The 6,070-nt window shown below is 34.9% G+C and overlaps 1 pseudogene; it reads right to left on the bottom strand.

Moving 5' to 3' along the window:
• Window positions 1-2,687: 2,687 nt before the first annotated feature.
• Window positions 2,688-3,074, bottom strand: LOC100481372 (annotated as a pseudogene).
• Between the last annotated feature and the right edge of the window lie 2,996 nt (window positions 3,075-6,070).

Raw genomic sequence — 6,070 nt, 5'->3', positions numbered from 1 at the left:
ATAAAATTGATAGACCACTGGCAAAACTTGTCCAAAAACAAAGAGAAAGGACTGAGATTATTAAAATTATGACTGAAAAGGGAGAGGTCACGACCAGCACCATTGAAATTGCAAGGATTATTAGAAACTTTTATCAACAGCTATATGCCAAAAAACTAAACAATCTGGAAGAGATGGAGGCCTTCCTGGAAACCTATAAACTACCAAGACTGAAACAGGAAGAAATTGATTTCTTAAACAGGCCAATTAATTATGAAGAGATTGAGTCAGTGATAAAGAACTTTCCAAATAACAAAACTCTGGGCCCAGACGGTTTTCCTGGGGAATTCTACCAAACATTCAAAGAAGAAATAATACCTATTCTCCTAAAGCTATTTCAAAAAATAGAAACAGAAGGAAAGCTACCAAACTCATTCTATGAGGCTAATATTACCTTGATCCCCAAACCAGGCAAAGACCCCCTCAAAAAGGAGAATTACAGACCGATTTCTCTAATGAATATGGATGCCAAAATCCTCAACAAGATCCTTGCTAATAGAATCCAACAGTACATTAAAAGGATTATCCATCATGACCAAGTGGGATTCATACCTGGGATGCAAGCATGGTTCAACACTCGCAAATCAATCAATGTGATACATCATATCAACAAGAAAAGACTCAGGAGCCATATGATCCTCTCAATTGATGCAGAAAAAGCATTTGACAAAACACAGCTTCCTTTCCTTATTAAAACCCTTCAGAGTGTAGGAATAGAGGGTACATTTCTCAATCTCATAAAAGCCATCTATGAAAAGCCTACTGCAAGCATTATTCTCAATGGGGAAAAGCTGGAAGCCTTTCCCTTAAGATCAGGAACACGACAAGGATGCCCACTCTCGCCACTATTATTCAACATAGTACTAGAAGTCCTTGCAACAGCAATCAGACAACAAAAAGGGATACAAGGTATCCAAATCAGCAAAGAAGAAGTCAAATTGTCNGACAAAAAGGGATCAAAGGTATCCAAATCGGCAAAGAAGAAGTCAAACTGTCTCTCTTTGCAGATGACATGATACTCTATATGGAAAACCCAAAGGAATCCACTCCCAAACTATTAGAAGTTATAGAACAATTCAGTAAGGTGGCAGGATACAAAATCAATGCCCAGAAATCAGTTGCATTTCTATACACGAATAACGAGACTGAAGAAAGAGAAATTAGGGAATCCATCCCATTTACAATAACACCAAAAACCATGCGTTACCTTGGAATTAACTTAACCAGAGACGTAAAGGACCTATATGCTAGAAACTATAGATCACTTTTGAAAGATATTGAGGAAGACATAAAAAGATGGAAAAATATTCCATGCTCATGGATTGGAAGAATTAACATAGTTAAAATGTCCATACTACCCAGAGCAATCTACACTTTCAATGCTATCCCGATCAAAATACCGAGGACATTTTTCAAAGAACTGGAAGAAATAGTCCTTAAATTTGTATGGAACCAGAAAAGGCCCCGAATCGCCAAGGGTCTGTTGAGNGGAATGGGATAGACTGGTGATGGGTAGTAAGGAGGGCACGTATTGCATGGTGCACTGGGTGTTATACGCAACTAATGAATCATTGAACTTTACATCGGAAACCGGGGATGTACTGTATGATGACTAACATAATATAATAAAAAAACATTAAAAAAAATCTAAACCTATAAATCTTATCATTTAGAAGCAGCCAGATTTATTATTAGATGAATTTTGATACCAGTAGCTCCATATTTAAATAGAAATTAACTTAAAATTAAATTGTAGTATTTTATTTTCAAGATCAGAACAAAACTCAGCATTGCTTCCACGGAATCAACAACTGTTACATAGTTAGATTTATTATATTAAAATAGATGTTAATGAAGCTAATATTATAAATGAATGGGCTCCCATTCTAGAATTGCTTTAAAATGAAAGGAAGCTTAGTAAAGTTAATTATATGAGTTGTAGTGAAGAGTGAGCGTGAACATATTATTATTGTACTTAAAATAATGGATCTGATCTGCTGACATATAAAGATTCTTAAATGAAATGAGTTAACTTTCATCTAGAGAAATTGCCTCATAGTCCTGTAGGACTATCTACAATAAGGTCCATATACATTAGGCAACCCACTTTAAAGATTGTCATCCTGCAGGTGGTTTCTGTAGTGGAAACTGATTGCAGTATTATGCTCTTAAAGTATCCATCTATGAGAATTTTATTTTCTTTGTTAAGAAAATTTTCATGGCTTTGTTGTATCATGAGGCATTGAAACATCTGAACAAATCAGTATGTGAGTGGTGAGTCAGCTGCTTTCTCCTTCACTTCTTTGGGTAACTAGAGCAATTTGTCAGTAGACAAAAAAACAAAAAAAAAAACAAAAAAAAAAAAACAAAAAAAAAAAAACAAAAAAAACCAAAAACAACCTTTTGTGTTATTTAAGTCTTTCCAAGGCATGCACTGGTACAACACAAACTTCTCCTGTGCAGGTGCAACTAGCCTGGCATCCACACATCATGCAGAATACCTCAGTAATAGCAGCACACTGCACCTGCTCCTGCCACAGTGCTGCTCATTTGTGTATGATATTTGGAACATCTGGAGGAGTATGAATGGTACAGAAAGGAGAATGGAGGGGAAAACAGTGTGAGTACCTAGATGAGAGGAGAGGAGGTCAGCTGAAGTTGTGCAGGGCAAGCCTGAGCATGTCATTGGTGCAAACTCAAGCATCCTTGATGTTCTTTAATAGGAATATCTGGGGGAATCCCATCATGGGGTTTTCATCAGCCTTGAGCTGGTCCACGACCCTGGTGATGATGCAGCTATCTAGCATGGGCTAATGATCCTGCGCCATGATGCTGTGCTAGATTTTCTGGAACAGAAGGCTGAACAATCTCTCCACAATGGTAGCTTTCCCCTGGAATTGCTGTCCTTCCCACCTGAGGCATGATGTAATGTCAATATAAATGGCACCTCTTTGCATTCTGTCATTATTAAAGAACTGGCAGTAATGTTGAATGAACCTGGATCCGGTCTGCCCCCAGATTGGCTTATTTCCCATTCTGGAGCATCACCCTACCTCATTGAGACCTGAGGAGCCTGTGTGATATCGGCAGTGGCAGTGACAACCCAGCATGATCTGCTGCACTGAGAATCTTAAATATTGATTTCACTGTAATTAAAATAACTTCTGACATAAAATTGAAAAGATACCTATTTAAATGAAGCAAGCTTGTAAATAATTAGAGGGATGTATATAAATCGTCATTGCTATTAAAATGTGACACAATTTTTGACTAAGATATGTGTTTAATGGTCCTTCAAATGATTTCCCATATTCAGGGTCTTTTCTAACTTTTTATGATGGTATACCAAGTTTTCAAGTTTAATGTTGTAGTTCCGTAGATTTTTTTCTCCATAAGATTTTATAGTGCCTGGGTTTTTTGTTATTGTTCTTGTTCTTTCTTCAGTTTTTCTTTTGGTTGTTTTCTACTCAGCATGTCCTAAAGAACAAACACAAGAAAGGATATTTTGGAAGATTCAAATCCACGTATACCAGGTATTAAATTAAATATAAACAGACTACTCCATTTTAAAAGTTAAAGGTCGTCAGAAAAAAATACATATAATCTTAAAAGTGAACCTCATTGGCCTATGAAAAAGAATGGGAAAAAATGTACAATATGACAATTAAGTAGAGAAAAGTTGGGTTTTTATTCTTATATTGGACAAGGTAGATTTAAGGGAAGAAAGTATTATTAGGAGAAAATAGGCTTATTTCAATATAATAAGAGGCTAAATCCAAGAGAAAGTCGTAAACATCCTGACCTTATATTTAGATAATAATATAGCCTCATTTTACGAAGCAGAAAGTGACAGAACTAGAAGGAGATGTAGACAAATAATCACAGTGGGTGAATTTAACTCACCTGTCTCTGAAACTAATAGAAAAACAAGGGGAAAAAAACAAAAACAGCAATTCTCACCACCTGAGCAATTCTTCAGATTTTGTCACTTTGGATTCTGCCTTCAAACAAATGTCTTTGATAATTTTTCCAGTTTTTCTAGATTTTCTCAGCAGGATGGTTATGCTGAAATATGCTCTTCTCCATTGCTGGTAGCAGACATTTTCATAAACAGGGTATATTTTTTTTAATGGTGTGCTGTAGTTTGTGGCTTTTATCCATAGAGCCAATTAATATAAAATTAAGAAAATAAACCATTTATTTTAGAATACATGATCTCCACTAGCAATGGATCTGTTACTATCTGCTACTATCTACTAGTGTTATAGATCTAACCTAGTAAAAAAAAGCATCAAGTAAATAAGGTCTGTTTACAGATTCATGTATGCATAGGTTCCTGTATTAGCACATATTGATGAAACAAAATCATGATGCTAGGACTTAACAAAAATCTGAAGGAATTCAAGGGAGTTGTACGAAAGAAATCATAATCTCTGATCAAGCTGTCCGCAGCATATGAAGATCTGTAGTTTGAATATTGTAATCATTTGTATTATGGAGCTCTTCTGATCAAGATAGACTGGGTAAATCAGACCATCTTTCCTCTGAGTACAACCTGAGAAACTAGAACAGAGAGAGAAGGAGAGAAAGATTGGAAAACTAGCAAGGCAAATAAATATTAGAGTAAAAATCCACAAAAGTGAACTCAGCATTTTAAGTGTCATTCATTTTGAGAAGTCTACAAGTTCCGGGAACTTACTTAGAGACTGGGCATTAAACAAAACTAACTTCCAGTAAGTTCATCAGAATACAGGGAGAACAAAGTTCAGGAGTCACTAATTATTGTCTTTTTGTGGTGGGAGATGGAATGGATGTAAATTCTGTAGGGTTTGGGTGGGACACTGAAGGCTCTGGTTTGGAAGCTATAGTGAAACTGAAATCAACCAATTCTAACCAAGTCCTAAAGCCTGACTTTGAGTTATTGGAGTCTCTGATTACATCAAAGATGTCTGGAAATGGTAGTGCTGTGCTGTTAGTTGCTCAGCCAGACTACAATTAAATTTGAATTATCTCTGTAATTTTCATATACTATTTCTGACACACAAGTAAAAATGACTAGGAAAAGTATGAGAAAAAAATGTGACTAAAAGCCAACTGAAGGGTGCCTTGACTGGCTCAGCTGGTGGAGCGTGCTACTGTTGATCTCAGGGTTGTGAATTTGAGCCCCACGTTGGGTGTAGAGATTACTTAATAATAAAATCTTTTTTAAAAAATAAAGAAAATTTTAAAAAAAGACAACTAGTACAACAGATAAAAATAGATACACCAGATAACTGTATAATAGAGTTACCAGATATAAAATTTAAAATGTCACATATATCAAAAAAAAAAAAAAAAGAATTTAGCAGGGAACTGGAAATGAAAACAACAGGTTTTGTTTAATGTATTTGAAGTTCTTTTATAAGGCACCCAAATATTTAGGTTTGTAGTATGCCTGTTAAATGGATCTTTTAATCAAAATAAAACATTCCTTCTTATTTCTAGTTACACTTCTTTTCTTAAAGTTTATTTTGTCTAGCATCAGTGTACCTATTCCAGCTTTATTGTGCTTACTTTTGTTATATTTTTTTTACCATTATTTTATACCTAACCGTATCTTTAAATATAAGTTGTGTGTCATGTAAATAGCATATAATTGGGACTTAGTTTTTGTTGTTTTTTTGGTAATCTAATCTGACAATCTCCACTTTTAATTGGAATGTTTAGGTCTTTTTACATTTAGTTACTATTAATATAGTTTGCTTTAAAATGTCAACTTTAAGTGCCCTTCATTTTCTATGTCCCGTCTCTTTTTGTTTCTCTATTTTTACTTTTGTGCATACTTCTGTGTTTATTAAACATTTTTTATTATTCATATTAAGTTCCTCTATTGGATTTTTATCCGAGTCAGGTTAAAACATGTCCACATATTCTTTGATACTTTTTTCATTCAATAAATAAAGTTTATGGCTCTTCTAAGGATTCTGGGTCAAACTCAAACTCTTTAATCAACGGAATGCAGTGGTTTTGAGGCGATATAAATTTCTGGGCT

The sequence above is a fragment of the Ailuropoda melanoleuca genome, chromosome X, assembly GCF_002007445.2.
Source record: "Ailuropoda melanoleuca isolate Jingjing chromosome X, ASM200744v2, whole genome shotgun sequence".
In the NCBI taxonomy this organism is placed as follows: Eukaryota; Metazoa; Chordata; class Mammalia; order Carnivora; family Ursidae; genus Ailuropoda; species Ailuropoda melanoleuca.
Note: the sequence above shows the minus strand (reverse complement) of the source record. Positions and strands in the feature narration are given on the sequence as shown.